We start from the raw sequence: 16,170 nt of genomic DNA on the forward strand, positions 1-16,170 counted from the left end.
GGGGTAATTCCTACAAAACCACAATACAATCATTATGCACACTGCAAAATAAAGCTATAAGAATAATAAATCCTTTTAGGATACCTTGAACACACCAATAAACATTTTTTTAATTACGCAAATTAAAGTTAAGGGATCTGGTAGATAACACTGGACAAATATTGTATAGGGAAATAATAAAATGTTTCCCGGCAACATACAAAAATTATTTACGGGGGTGTTATTATTGGAGAGGGGATTTGAAACTCAAACATTTGTGCATTTCGATCTTTGGAGTAGTTTTGTGGATCGGTCTTGAGGAAAACATTAAAAGAAGTATTTGTCAATTTAAAAAAATTTATTTAAAAAAAAGCATTTTTGATAAATATACCAGGGAAGAATATTAAAACTGTGGTCCAATGTACAATTTTTGTTAAGGCATTTGCAAATAATGAGTTAAGGTAATAAGTGCGGTAAAATTGGGATAGGACTAGATAAGCAGTCGCTTCATCCATCTTTTCTTTTGTAAATGAGTTTCTTTGAAGTCATTATTATTATGTGACATTCACAAGCTGAGCTGTGATTGGTTACCTGAGCCCTTGTGATGTCATTTTCAGTCGACAGCAAGTTGCAAAATGTGTTTTTAAAGGTACTAATTGTACGTGAAAAATAATGAAGGTATCAAATTAATTACAGACAAAATATTAACTTTTTATTGCTATAATGGGCTAAAATAAGTGAAGTATCCCTTTAAATGATGCTCTTTTGTTTTATTGTCATTTTAAGTGTTTGAAATGAGAGATGAGAAAAAAAAAACAACCAAACATGGCGGAGCGATTTGTACCCGTTATGAGTGGCGAGTTGACCAGGCTGAGATGCTTGAGCGCGGTGAAGGCGCGCAGCTGGCGCAGCAGCTCGTTGGTGGAGTACGGGTAGCAGTTGAGGACAAACTTCTGCAGCGGGCAGCCGAAGAACAGCTCCAGGTTGCGTGGGCGCAGCAGACGCTCCTGGGCCATGTGGTTCAGCAGAAGCTCGGCCAGCTCGGGCGTCAGGCCGGCCAGGCTGCTGCTGTATTGCATGCTGGGAGCTGACGCCATGTTTAGACGCACAAACAACAGCTCTTCTAACACTCGCATTTGTCAATAAACAACACGTAAGAGTGCGAAAGCGCTCACCCGTCATGAGGTGGACGGTGGCACGCGTGGCCAAGGCACAGAGCGAGGAGACGCTGGGGGTCCTGAAGGACCTCTTGGCGGGAAGCGGCTGCCCCTGCGCGGCGCCGCCGGCGGGGTCCTCGCGCCGCTCCGCCCGCTGCAGACGCTCCACGGCGGCCAGTCCGGCGGCGCCGGGGACCGCTCGGCCCTCCGCGTCCTCCGGCTCCTCCTCGGGGGCCTCCCTGAGTCGATTGCCCTGCTCGGGCCAGCGGTGCCTGGACGCGAAGCCGCCGCCGCGGTTCCTGTTCTCGGGGAAGAACGGAAGCCGTGGCATACCTGGCGAAACACAAACAACGACCGAATCAACCCATCTATTGATCAATCCACCTTGAATGTGCCTCTTGCGCTCATTTACCTCCCAAGTGCGGCCTAGTTTACCATTGTGACATCACACGCGCACGTTTTAAAAGACACACTCTGATTGGCCGGCCATGTTGGGCATTAACTCATTCACTCCCAGCACATTTTTTGTGTTTTACTGGATTTTGCAAGACCCACAGAATATTGTGTCCTATTGCTGTAAAAACATGGAACCTACTAAAAGAAAGATTAGAGTCTAGCAAGATTAGAGATTAGCATTACAATATAGCTGAGTTTCATCATAATTCACAAATCTGTTTAAAACAGAAACGAGCTTTTTGCAACATGGCCCTGGGTGATCTCTTAAACTCTGCTCCCACCTGCTGGCCGTTTTTGTAATAACTACCATTGCTTCAAGCATTCTCTTCAGTTCAGATGCTGCATCAAAGCCTTCTGTATACTCTACCATAAAAAAAACAAACAAAAAAAACATAAAAACCTATAAATGCATCTTTGAGAGCACGATAATATTTAAAATAGAACATATTTATACGAATCCTCCATACACAGCGCACATACGAGAGGAAAATGTTACACCGTGAAATGTTGTCGGTACCGTTAAGCAAATGTGGCGCTTCTCCCTCTTCCTCTTCTTCGTCTTCTTCGTCCTCTTCCTCTTCGAATTGTACATCAGCAGCTTCCTCCTCGAGATTGCCAGGAACCAACTTTTGGCCTCGCCCTGTGTCGTAACCATGTGATCATGACATTATAGTTATGATGCATCACTGAGCTATTACTGTGCACATAAATATATTACCTATGATGACAAATATTTTATTGCAGGTTAAATGTACTGTATGTCATTACACGGTCTTATTGTGACAATTACCATAAATTGTGCAAAGTTCATTAACTAGAACTCAACTGGTAACATACTGCAACACAGATGGGAACAGATGTCATCCTAAACGTGCCATTGTTTTGTTTGTTTTTATCGGGGGAATTATTTGAGGTAAGATGTTGACACCTATTGTTTCCTGTGCATGTAAATTGCGGTGTTTATTGGTGGAACGGTGGAGTGTGTTTTTTGAGGTAAGGCATTTATTTACAGACACTTGTTCCTTTGTGGTAAAAGGAACAAAGTTATTTGAGGTAAGGTGTTTCTTGTTTTGTTAAGGTGTTTCTCTGAGGTAAGTTGGTTTCCGAAGTGTTTGTTTACAGGTACGTACTAATTGCTTCCTGGATTGTTTATTTGAGGGAGGCGTTTATTTACAAACAGTGGTTATTGGTGTCTCGACAGATGGGAATAAAGCTTGTATTTTTAAGGCGTGGCCTTTACTTAGAGCAGGGTTTTGAATGTTGAAAGTTTTTTTTTTTTTTTTTTAAACATAGGACAAATATGATGAAATAACGCACGTTTCAAAATGGTAGTACAAAAAGTAGCACAGGCTAACATGTCAACAATGCCGCTTATCCAAAATTATGATTCGGGATCAAAAATGACTACTTGCCCCAAAAGTGAGAGGGTCCACGCAGAGGACCTCCTCCAGGGATTCCCGCCAGACTGGCAGCCTCTTCCCACACGTGATTGGGTAGCAGAGGGGGCGCGAAAAGGTCTGGCCCACCCGCCCTCTCCTGGACGGGGACATGAAGGGCGGGAGGGGGTACGACTGCGGACGGCTCGGCAGGGCCGCCGGCCGGGTGCTCCTGGGGGGTTTCCGGGGGGGTTGTCTGAATGCAAAGGGTGGCGTTGGGCGTGAGGCCGAGGGAGCGCAAGGAGCAGGCCAGCTCGGCCTCCCCGAAGCATTTGCGTGGGAACCCCTGGACGAGAGAGAAGGCGTGGAGGGAGGGGTGACGACCGGTGATGTGCTCCACGACGCTGCGCAGCGGCGCGTCGGCCGGAAAGCGTTCGCGCACGGACTCACCGGACGGGAGCCGGATCTGCAGCGAGGCCACAGACGGAAACAACTTAAATTCGGCGTCCCACAAATCGGTACGACCGCGGCGGCCTTTACAACCTCACCATGAGGATACAGTTGTTATCCACATTAGTCTGAACCTTCCCTCCCAGCGTTTGCCCTTCACTCCCACTGGACGGAGATGCCGCCTCTGTCACAGCGCCAGACTGGCTGCTGCTCTTCTTCTCCTGTAAGCTCCTACGATCATCAGCGATGCGCTTTAGCACCAATTCTCGTTCCTAGAATCAAGACGTGAACACTGCACATGTGATTGCTTATATAAACTAAAATTGACTCATACAAAATTTTCAGAAACGTTTTTCTTGTATATTTTGTACACTCGTCTGAGACAACACGAAGCCACATCATTTCGATACCTGTTTCTTTTGCCGGCGCTCCGCCTTCGCCTCTTGAGCCACGCGTTGCCTCTGCTGCTCCTCAAAGTCGCTTTTGTGCTTTTTGATGCGTGACTCGACGGGTGGCAGCTCTCGGGATGGGGAGTGCGACACCTGCGCTGGCCTCGGCGCTAATGAGCCACTTGCTGTGACAGCATGAAAATTAAGAACATTTCTTAAGACATTTTCCCCAAACTGAGAAATGCTACTTGCGCCCAGGTGTCATTGGACGTCATACCTGGACAGTCAGATTCGTGCGATTCAAATGCACCGGTCGACTCTTTTGGAGGGTTGAAAGCTGCAAAAGCCGTTTCCGCTGGCCCCGTCGGCTGCTTGATCAAAGTGTGTCGTGGATGCGGATGACCCTGTAGGAGCCTATTGAAAAAAAAGAAACTCTCTAATAAAAACCAAATAAAAATAGGTGGCCATTTGGGTGGGGCGTTTATGAGACATGCGGATGCACTCACCACTCAGCCGCATCCATCACTGAAAAATGGCCAGCCTGCACAGCCGCCTGGATCTGCTCCGGTGTGAAGCCCATTTCACCAAGCGTGAGGAATAGCTCCCCAATTGTCTGTAAGACAGTCACGAAGTAGACAAAAACAATGAGCATGACAAGCTTCTCAAGTTTGGGGGTGGCCACCGCTGCCTAATATCAGACTACTACTTGTTAGAAAATCTCTGACACCATTAAATTTGTTACGTCAAGAAGCATTGCATTAAGTTAGTTTTGTTTGTGCTTCAATTACAGTATTACTAATTGTTGCATGGGTGGCACCATATCGTAAACAGTTGGAAACCACCGCTATAATTGTCCCCCCACCTCCAAAAATGTACTGGATGATTTTCAACCAGGTAAATAATAGTTAACTAAGCACGAAAGCATCATACGGACTGGTCACCAGACTATAGGAGGTGCTGGTTGAAGAAGCCAACGTGCAATGGTGACATGTCAAATACGTCATACCTACTTTTTAAACAGCTTTAACCTTTATCTGTTGTTCTTAATTTAAATGACACTATTTTAACCATCTGTCGAAACAATGTGTTCATACAAAATTTTCCCTTTAAAACTGTACAATTCGAAGTAAAATAATGGTTTCCGTCGAGGTAAATGTGAACGTTTGTGACGCCTGCCTGTCACAGCCGTTAGCATAACAACTAGCTTAGCCGCCGAGGCTAACTTGCGAGCTAATATGCCCTCAGCACCGCTCGACGTTACTTCTACAGCACTCGGCAAGTCATTCATAGCTTACCGGGGAGTCCGAAGAGCTCATGTCCGCCTTTAGGCCCCGCTGTCCTGCAATTAGAACGCTGAAGTGGAATTTAACAGCAACTTTGTGGGACTTCCTACATCGGATCCTTTGCTATTTAAATCCCAGCCGGCTATGCTAGCAGGCACGAGACATGCGTCCTGCCTCCTTTGATTGACAGCAGGACAACAACAAAGCCAACAAAGCAGACAGAACGTACACGAATTTGTCTTTTTTTAATCAAAAACGGTTATCAGTGACGTTGACGGGCAACGTTGGCTTTTTGACGTAATGATGTACTTTTTACTTTTATTTATTTATTTTTTAATCGTGTTGAGTCATTTTTCAGCAATCAACCGCAGAAATCAGTCGGAAGCAAACCGTGACAGCTACAAATATGTCCCCAAGGGCAAACTGGTGTTGATTATTCTGCTTCACAGCTCTGACTGAGATTCTTGGTTCAATCCCTCCTGTGTGGAGTTTAGTTTAGTGATGTGTCTGGGTACACAAATTCCAAATGAAGAGAACTGTTGTGGGGTGAGCCGTGCTCTCGCCAAAGGTCATTTTAGGTCAATCAGTACCACTAGTGGTACTTGGGCTCACTCTTGTGGCACACGATATAATCACCGCCCAAGCACAGTTCAGTTCCTGAATATTGTAATATAATTTTCTTTTTTCCTGTACATAATGGTGCTCTATTTTAAAGTTGGTCATTATGGTGGTATTTGGAGCGTTCAGTATTTACTTGGTAGGCTACTTGGAGTAAAGGTTTTGAGAACAAAATGACTCTAAATTGTCTATATGAGTCTTGCGACAGGTAGGCTACTAGTCCAAGGTGGAGACCGCATTTGGAAATGGCTGGATGGATGTTGTGAAGTCAAATCTGGAATTATATGTTGATAAACATATCCATCCATCCATCCATTTTCTTGACCGCTTATTCCTCACAAGGGTCGCGGGGGCTGCTGGCGCCTATCTCAGCTGGCTCTGGGTAGTAGGCGGGGGACACCCTGGATTGGTTGCCAAGCAATCGCAGGGCACACAGAGACGAACAACCATCCACACTCACACGCACACCTAGGGACAATTCGGAGCGCCCAATTAACCTGCCATGCATGTCTTTGGAATGTGGGAGGAGACCGGAGTACCCGGAGAAGACCCACGCGGGCACGGGAAGAACATGCAAACTCCACCCAGGAAGGTCCGAGCCTGGACTCGAACCGGAGACCTCAGAACTGGGAAGCGGACGTGCTAACCACTCGACTACCGTGCCGCCCTTTGATAAACATAATGAAATTTAATTTATTTTAATATGGTTTTTTTTATATTCAAAACCCACTCCAGCCTTGCATAAAGAATGGTATAATACCCCCCAAAACGATGCAGTTAACATCACAGTACTTGAGATCATGTTTATCCAAGAATGGATCATCAGCAAACACCTTCTAGAATCCACATCCAGCTATCCCTTGGTGATATTTAATAAGGTTTTCTATTTTTAAAATTGAAGGTCGTGGCATCATCATCCTAACGGAACGTGCCCCGCCCCTCCGCACAGCCTCTTCTTGTCGGAGTCATGAAGTTGCATTTACGCATGCGCAGAAAATATACAGCCTTGAGACACCGGCTATAAAATGCCTGAGGCCACCAAAGCGCAACCGGAATGGGCAATATTAATTTCAAAATAAAGATAGTGGTTAGAAAGCAATGTTTCTATAACACTGCGGTGTTGTTTATGTGTGCTACTTGTTAATTTATATTCAAATATTTACCTATAATATAAAGGTCAACGCTATTTTGAAAAGTAAACATTTGAGCACATTCGTCGATACCTTTTACTTTTTTAACAACTGACCGGAAGTAGCGTACATTTTATATCGCTTGTCTGACACCGGTTGAGAGCAAGTCATCCAAGCCAGCCAGAGGCGAGAGTTTGAGGTGAGTACCAACAGGTATCGCCGTGGAAATAAGCCACAATTTCTGTGTCATTTAAGCTTTATTAGACAATTTTACGACGACTTTTAGCTGTGGTGAAGCTGAACACCTTGGTTGTCTGTTGGTTTCCCCCCTCCCCACATTGCAAGTGGACCTGCGTTGACAGTTGACTGCCCCAGAAACACACTCACATGTTGAGTGACTTCGCTTTTGTTTCTCGGCTTATTATTAACAAAAGTGCGTGGAAATGTGTTCCCACTTGGAATTCTCTTGTGGTTTGAGACAGGTGGATAAAAAAAAAAAAAAAAAGAATATGGAAGGGTGGGGGTAGATTGAAGTGTCTATTAAGCTAGCAGCCCCCTCGAAATATGATTGCTAATGTTCATGTTGTGTGTTAGCATCAATTTATTGATTGAAAACAATAATGGAGTTTTAACATTTATGTGATTAAAGAGGGTAAGAGGAGCATGCTAAGACCATAAGGGTTGTGTGTGCTCATTTATTGTGAATTGGTGCATAAGCCATAAGCCCCCTACAATATTACAAATTATATTTCATTATTTAATAGCTTGTGTCAGTCAGGACTACGACCAGTTTATGTAACATTTGTTACATTTATAGAAGCAATAACTACAAGACGTGGCATGCAATATAAGGATGCACAAATGTGAGGGGGGGGGGGGGGGGGTGGAATCGGGAACTCCCACACTAAAAATGGTAACAATTGCATTTATTAAAATTTTAGACATTAAAAAAAGCCAATACTATCCTAAAACACATTTTAAACACATCTTACATTACACGTTGATGTGATTTGTGTTGCCAGTAGCTGTGGTCATGTGAGTATAAAATGATGTGTTTAATGCTGTGATTCCCAACACTTAATTGTTCTTAAGAATTACAAATAAATAAATAAAATGGATAGTGACAGATTGATTAACAGTTAAGATTGTGGAGATGCAGCAAATAATGAGACAAAGGTGAGTTGTGTGTCTGTGTATACTCTCAACACAAAACTGAGAGCAAGTGGCAAGTTATTCTCCTTCAACACTGTCATGCCGGTCATCTCTTTCAAGTCTATCATTCCTTTGGATCGGGTACCCACCCTTGAAGGTACAGAGTCAGGGTGAATAGCTCAACCACCACAAGCTCCTCTAATTTTTCATTAAAAATCAGATTTGTGATTTATTTTTTTAATTCCTTTTTGCCTGTTCAATAAAAGTAAAATGACAGTGACATTATTCAAAAGTATTCATTTTCATCACGACCCTTAATGCATTTAAATAATCATTTTAAATGTTCAACAAATAGATTAACAATAATATTTCCTTTGCGGTTAATATGTAACAACAAAACTGTCACTGAACGAAAACATGAATAAATTGTGTTGCTTCCAAGCAAATTTAACCTTTGTACCTGAAAATGTGAACAAAGTCCTGCATACAGTATATATACACCACTCCAGGTACATGACAGGTAGGTTGCCTTGTTGTGGGAATGCTGAAGCATCCCTCAAATGTTATTCGGATTTTTATTCTCACTTTTTTGCCCATATTATACTTCCAAATTACAGCATTCAAATTTCAATTTGCCTCAAAACGTCACGCCTTCCGGGGTATATATGGTCTTATTCCACATTGCATACAGTACACAATTTAACGTTAAATATCAACTTTTCCCCATTCATTTTCAATGGGACTGACATTGAAGTCTCACTTTCCACGCCCACTTCCATTCATACAACTGATCATCATTACTATCTCTCTGATACTGCTCAGTGGAACACTGGGTTAAGTATGTTGTCCACTAACCAGGAGGTCCCGGGTTCGAATCCCACCTCTGACTGTGTTTTGCAAATATACCAATTGGCAACTGAAATGATTAAATGCATACTGGCTTTCATCAGATGGCTATTTTTAAAATACATACTGCATTAGCCATGAATTTGAACAAGGCAAGTTAGCTCAGCCATTAGAGCAACTGCTTCCACGCATGGAGAACCTGGGTTCGAACCCCGCTTGGACTATAGTTTGGTACCAACTAACTACCGTATCAGGAAATGGATTATAATTTCTCTGAAATGAGTAAATCCCACCTTAGACAGATTGCAGTTCAAGTTGTCTTTTTTTATTCATTTATCTTTCAACTTCAATTAAAAGTTTGTAATTTTCACATAATTTATCTTTCAATTTACTTCATAAGCATTCAGCTTAGCATTCGGCTTTCAGCATTCCCATGCATTTTCTCTAGAAATTGCACTTAATCTAGTTTTAGTAAACAATTTTATTGGATAGGATTGGATAAGGAAGGAAAGGATAAAAAAAAATGTCACAAAAGTATATATACTTTTGTGACATTTTTGTTTGGCGTGCCTGAGATTTTGTTCATGTAAAATATGGCTCAATAAACGTTGGGAACAATTTTAATGGACTAATGTCAGCCCATATATGGTTGCAGTTGGTTGCATGAAGGGAGAAAATGTCCGACCTTCTGTTCTGAGTCAATGTCGATTACACATAAGCAAGATGGGGAAAAAAAAAAGGTTGTTGCAGCCTATGTAAAGGGGACAACAGGACGTAGTCATCACATGATTATTATCAGGATGGCAAGGTGAGGAAGGATGTGTTATGCTGACTCATCTGTTTCTACGTTGACTATCTAGTAGAAGATAAGTGGAATAAATCAATGCGACTTTGAAGAACGCCGTCATTCCACAATGGAATCCCAAAACGTTTCATCTCGCTTGCTTTCAAACTCCCAAATCCCAGATTCTCTATTGCCGGACTACCCAGAATGCATCGTCCTATCTTAGTGATCATCTTTTGATTTGTTTTCCCTCGCCTGTCAAACGTGTGAACGGATTTGTCGCAAAAGTCTCCGCATTCCGCCTGGAAATGGCTTGATCATGCAGAAAACGAGACCGCGGGAAGGGTGAAAAATGTTTGGTAATGCAGAGTTTCTGTTTGTTTTACCTCCCCTCATCCAACGGGATTTGGTGTGGAAAGCCTTCAAGAAAATCAAGTGGAATTTAGGCCTGGTTACATGTGGAGATTGCTGAGTGAATCGTTGCGTGCAATCCTTTTAACGTAAAGAGCCTCAAGCAACTTCGCTACCAGAGGCTTCTCGTAGTTAATTTGACGGTGCGATGAGAGTGTCGTCTTTTTTGCTTACCGGGAGCCCGCTGGCTTGTGTTTTCTCATGAAGGCAAATGCAGTTATTACAGCTCGTCCGGGTCAAAGCGCATCAATGACGGCGCTCTGTGAGAACTCAGCCTTGTGCAACCTGAGCGGTTTCCCATCCGAGTTTTGTGGCTGCACAATAGGGCTTATTGTTGACTCCAGCAATTATCAAAGTAGGTGTGAAAAACATGTTTGTCAGAAGAAATGATTTCAAAGTAGGGATAGACCGATTATTGGCCAGGCCGATTATCAGTGCCGATATTTGGCATTTTGACAAATATCGTTACAAATCTAAAGGCTGATAAAACTGGTATATCTGAGAGGATGCATCAAAGCCTTCTGAATGCTCTAGCGTAAAAAAAGAACCACAAAAACCCCCAGTAAAAATACATCTTTGGGACACTAAAACATATAAACTAAAACCTATTTATACGTTTTTGGGAGCAAATGAGTTAAGCTTAACACATGCTGATGATCGTGGAAGCTTTATTTTTAAACAAAGCTTTCTTTACATGTTTAAACTTAAAAGAAAAACTTTTGTTTTATGCTGATATTTTCTCTTATACTGCAAATGAATATCAGGTGGAAATATAAGTTGTCATCCTCCTAGACTACAAATAATCGGTATCTGCATTGGCCTCGGGAAAACCATATCGGTCAATCACTAAAAAGTTTAAGAACCACACAAGAACAGTTGTTATAGTGGTATTAAAGATTAGACTGTTTGTTCTAGCTTGTAGTGAGTGACTTCAATAGTTCTCTAAAAGTTCCTGGTCAAGAGTAAAGTTCTTGAGATCAAAATGCGCTAACAGGCCCCGGTTCATTACTCGTAACTTTCCATTTGACTTGTCCAAAACAATACCCCCTAGTTCTAATCACGGGTATAAAAGTGATTGAAAGTTTATTGCTTTTTCCCTTCAAGAACAATGGTTTTGCGTTTATATTGGCTGTTACGTAAGCAGTCATATCTCGGTCGCCCCTTAAATCCCTCTGCACCCCCCGGACAGGTGCCGTCTTAGCCCCGCCGCCAGTCCTAGGGATGGTACAAAGAGGCACGCCGCCACGCAGTTGTTTGCGGTTTCCTTCCCTGCGATCGCCGCACTGATGCGTCGGACGGACCCGAACCCTCAATCGCGTTAGCGGAGACGATCGTTCTCGCGAAAAAAAAAAAAAAAGGCTCAAGTCCTGCAGGGGCTATTTCGGGCAAAAACACTCAGCGCTATCATCGCACACCAGTGGCACTAAATCCCTGGAGAGATTCGTAAGCCGGGCAGCTGTCTGGGTCGGCCATCGAGGACTGGTGTCAAAGACGGGGCCTTTCGGGTGAGTTTTCGTCTCTTGCTAATGGCAAAATAACATTAACCACGTAAAACAGGAAAACTACTGTACTAGTTATAGCTAACTGGAATTGCTCTGAATCTTCTTACTGGTTGTATGTTTGACACTTGTTGCTAGGCAGATTTCAGAGCCACTTTTACATTTTCTGGAGATTTTCTCTTGCGATGTTGTGTTGAAAGCAACTGTTAAGTAGTTTATACATCATAGTTTCACTTCAGAATCGTGATTCAATGTGAAACGGGAAGACTGCTTGATAATGCGTTTGTGTGAAAAGTTGCGGTAATATCGCACCTTCGCCATGGAATGATGTGTAAAAGCATAAATGTACAGTTTTCACTGGGTTCTGTGTGCAATTTTGCATCGTTTATGAGATACTGTTTATTAGGGCTGGGTTTTTTTTGCTCAATCGATTCCATTTCGATTCACAAGAGTTAAGTTCGATTCGATTTTGATTGTTTTTTTCCTGATTCGATCCGATTTACTGCACTTCAATCCGATATTAATTAATTATGGAACATCAATTCTTAATACATGAAGGACATGAAAAGACACTGCAAATGTTAAATTTCAAATTAAATCTCGCAAAGGCAGTAACTGCTTAAATTATTTAGTTTATTAATGAAATTAACACGTGTTACACTAACGTTGACACCAGCAAGGATGAGATGAAAATATTTTCATAATTCTAATTAAATAATTGCAAATATAAATGAAAAATATTCTTGATTGTCTTAAAGTGCAATAAACCAGGTCTTTCATAAATATAAGAAAATACTTTTAATGTGAACAGTAAATTTCAAGAAAACAATGTTAGTTTAATTTAAATTTTCTTTGAATTAATGGAAAAAAGCAATATTAAAATTCATGGTTTAAGAATCAATATCAGGCTCGAAAAGGAAAATCGATTCGATATTGATTATTTGAATTTTTTTTTTTTTTTTTTTTTTTTTTTTTTTATTTTTTAAACCCAGCCCTACTGTTTTTGCTATTTTGCGGGATCTGCTATATTTTGCTTATAATCACTCTGTATTACATACAAACCACATCAGAAAACAAAACAGCGCCATCTTCTGGATGTGTACTTCATGGTGGCCACTGTGCGTCATGTTTAACGGTGTGCCAGGGTTTAGACAATGTTGTCCAACCTCGGTGCGTCCATTAGGTCACACACCTCTTTACCATTGTTGACCACGTTTGTTTCAGTACTGGAGACTATTTTCAGCAACCTGTTGGCATGGAGGAAAGCCCCACTTGACATATTTAGCTGCCTATGTATTTTTCCCCCCTCCCCTCCCCGCAAGACATTCATGTGACTACACAGTGAGCCCTCGTCCCTGCGGACAAACAATTCCATCTTGCACACACAGAACCTCCTCCAGGGTTTGGATATTCCGTCTCAAATAAGCTGATGTGGAATGCGCGGCTTGATTGTTTGGCAAAAAGGGTTGTAGCGACCTGTTTAGCTCACAGGACCTTCTTTGTTCCCCCTACACAATTAATCCTGTGGCTTTTGTGACTTTTAGGTGGGATTCTTTGTGGAATGATTTTGTTGTTTTGGTACTACATGACAAAATGGATGCTAGTGTCTCATTGTATAGTGCAACAGTACTCACTGGCATTTATCCTCCGCAAAAAAAAAACAACCTTATACAGTATACTGTTTTAGGGCTGCACAGTATACTGTATAAAAAAAAATATTGATGTCGTGATATTGGCCTATGCAATATGCGTATCACAGACATGCAAAAAGTTTGATTTTATGCCTTTATCTGAATTTGACCAGTCAGACTGTCAGGTTTACTTGATTATTTTACCGCATGGAAAAAATGTAATTCTTTCATTATATAATAAAAATGTCATTTCTTTAGGTAAATGTTAAATATCGCAATATCGACATCGCTATATTCAGCAACTATATCGCATGTTTTTCCAATATCATGCAGCCCTATACTGTGTGAAGCTTACTGAGTAACTTACAACTAGGGTTACTCGAAGAAGAAAATATTAATCACGACTATTTTGGTAATGACTGAAAAAACTATTAGTACGATTATTTTTGGCACAAAACAGAAAAATAAACGTAAAAATTATAGACAAATAATTTTTTTTAGGACTATAATTATGCAAGTTCCTTTTGGATGAAACAAAATTGATTAAATTTGTTATTTTAAAATTAAAAAAAGGTGTAAATGTTTGAATTTAAACAACACAAAATTAGTATTAATATTTTTTTTTTCTACGATTATGCTGATTTTGTAATTGTGGATTGTAATAATTGAAATTGTAATTAAATTTCGATTAATTGCACAGCCCTACTTACAGTAATTTTGAAACTCTTCTTTGTGTCTGTATGACTGTAATTCACTGCCCCCTGGTGGCTAAAACACACACTAGAAGGAGCTACAATGTTTTTAAAACAATGTATTTTCTTACTTAATATAATAAATTCTACATTTGTAAAGTGGCTGGACGTTCGGCGATCTGACATTTTTAGACACCCTAAAGTTCCACATATTAATCATCGAGAGGACTGACTGGCCACTTTTGAGGCAGAGGTGTGTGTGTCTGAGTCATTGCTGAATCGGCCCTGAAGTCACATGGCTACTTGTCAGCAGCCTCCAGGAGGAAACTTAATCCCTCCGACCGAGGCGGCCGCTATCAGAACCGAGAGGTTGGACGCTCGTGCCACATCTCCTAACTTCTGTCTCGTCTCTTCCTCTTGTGTCTTATTTGCCTTCTTGGTGCACCCTGACTAGGAGCGTCTCGTCCCGCCACCTGCCTGCAGAGTTCACAGTCGCACTACTACCATGTCTGCGGTGGCTTCTCTGCATTAAGCAAAGCAAGGTAAGGTACGGTCGGACAAATCTTAGTCAATTTACTTCTTATGTTTTCTGGATAGTCTCCGGTTCGAGTCCAGGCTCGGACCTTCCTGGGTGGAGTTTGCATGTTCTCCCCGTGCCCGCGTGGGTCTTCTCCGGGTACTCCGGTCCCTAGGTGTGCTTGTGAGTGTGGATGGTTGTTCGTCTCTGTGTGCCCTGCGATTGGCTGGCAACCCGTCCAGGGTGTCCCCCGCCTACTGCCCAGAGCCAGCTGAGATAGGCGCCAGCACCCCCCGCGACCCTTGTGAGGAATAAGCGGTCAAGAAAATGGATGGATGGATGGATGGATATGTTTTCTGGATAATATAAATATATAGTTTTTAAAATATTGAATGAGCCTCTACGAAATGTTTGATGTCACTTGATACTTAGCAGTTTATTAACAGGCTTTATTTACATCTGCTGGAATGTATGTTTAAAAAAAAAAATGTTTTGGGACTTTTTTCAATAACAGTCCCAGGCTTTGTCTATCGTTGTCGACGTTCCTCTCTCGCCCACTTTTTTCATCGTTCGCCAGCGATAGTAGTCTCTCTGATAAAACATTAAGGCCACAATGTGTTGGCTCCCCGGGACGGGTGCTATCAGGACGACGGGCAATCATGAGAAGTATGTGTTGTATCTGGGGAGGTAAAACTGCAGAATGACTTGCAGGCTTTAAAAAAAAGAAAAGTGCTTGTCATTGTCCAAGATTTTGTAAGTGCAAGCACGTACGGTGGAAACGCCAAAGTCAAACGCAGGGAAAAGGGGGTGCGTCAGTCCATTCAACTCCAATACAATCAGTCAGCTTTCAAATTATTGTTTTTCTTTGCCTTTTTTCACTAATGGATTCCGTCAGTAATTTTTCATAATCATTTCAGCCAATCTGCACCTGCATGCTTTCATTTGTGTTTTTTAAGTGTGTCACGTGTCCTTGACGACCAATCATGTTTTGTTTTTTGTTTTTTAACCCATTGACTCCCAGCCATTTTCACAGAAGCAATTTCTTTCTTTCTTTTTCTGTTTTTCAACATGGCCATGGTTGATCTCTTATACTCTGCTGCCACCTGCTGGCCGTTTTTTGTAATAACTACCATTTCTGCAACAGTTCTTTGCAGTTGAGAGGCTTCATCAAAGCTCTAGTATTAAAAACAAAAAACATAACTACGTCTTTGGGACACTTAAAACATTTAAAATTGAACTGATTTATACATTTTTGGGAGCAAATGAGTCAATAGAAGTAAAAAAAACAACAACAACCAACTGAGATAGTGGAATTGCACAAATGTGCACAACCTCAGTTCACAATTAACCAAATGCATCCAAACTCAAACCACCCAAATAAAATGCTAGTTATCTTTTCCTGTCATTTTTGCAGTCACAGATCTTCCACGGCAGCAGAATGAGCTCATTGTTCAAAGATATCAGTCTGGAAGAAGGGTACAAAATAATTTCCAAGGCATTAAATATATCATGAACACAGTGGAGACAGTCATTGAGAGGACAAAATATGACACAAAAATTGATGACGAGAAAACATGTACAGCAACATTCAAGGAGCTCCGGGATTTTTTGGCAAGTACTGCATTTTGAGTACAAATGATAACAATCTCCCACTTTCATCATATGTCTGGGCTAGAAGCTTTATCATTCAAAGAAATCAGCCAAACCTGGCCACATTTTGCAAAAAAAAAAAAACGTACTTGGGATCTCCCAACCGGATGTGAAAAATGAACATTTTGACTCCAACTCCATCTGAACACA

The 16,170-nt window shown here is 41.7% G+C and overlaps 1 protein-coding gene across 3 annotated transcripts in view; it reads left to right on the forward strand.

Annotated features, from left to right (window-relative positions):
• The first annotated feature begins 6,800 nt into the window (after positions 1-6,800).
• LOC144009014 (anion exchange protein 2-like) overlaps positions 6,801-16,170 on the forward strand; it is a 37,993-nt gene continuing 28,623 nt past the window's right edge. The window contains exons 1-2 of one of the 3 annotated variants that reach the window (XM_077508468.1): positions 6,801-7,037; positions 14,308-14,395. The gene's annotated coding sequence lies outside the window, so the exon portion shown is untranslated. Of the gene's footprint in view, positions 7,038-11,246; positions 11,537-14,307; positions 14,396-16,170 lie in introns of those variants that run through there. The other 2 variants (XM_077508466.1, XM_077508467.1) reach the window with 2 other exon arrangements.

This window comes from Festucalex cinctus, chromosome 20 (assembly GCF_051991245.1).
Source record: "Festucalex cinctus isolate MCC-2025b chromosome 20, RoL_Fcin_1.0, whole genome shotgun sequence".
In the NCBI taxonomy this organism is placed as follows: domain Eukaryota; kingdom Metazoa; phylum Chordata; class Actinopteri; order Syngnathiformes; family Syngnathidae; genus Festucalex; species Festucalex cinctus.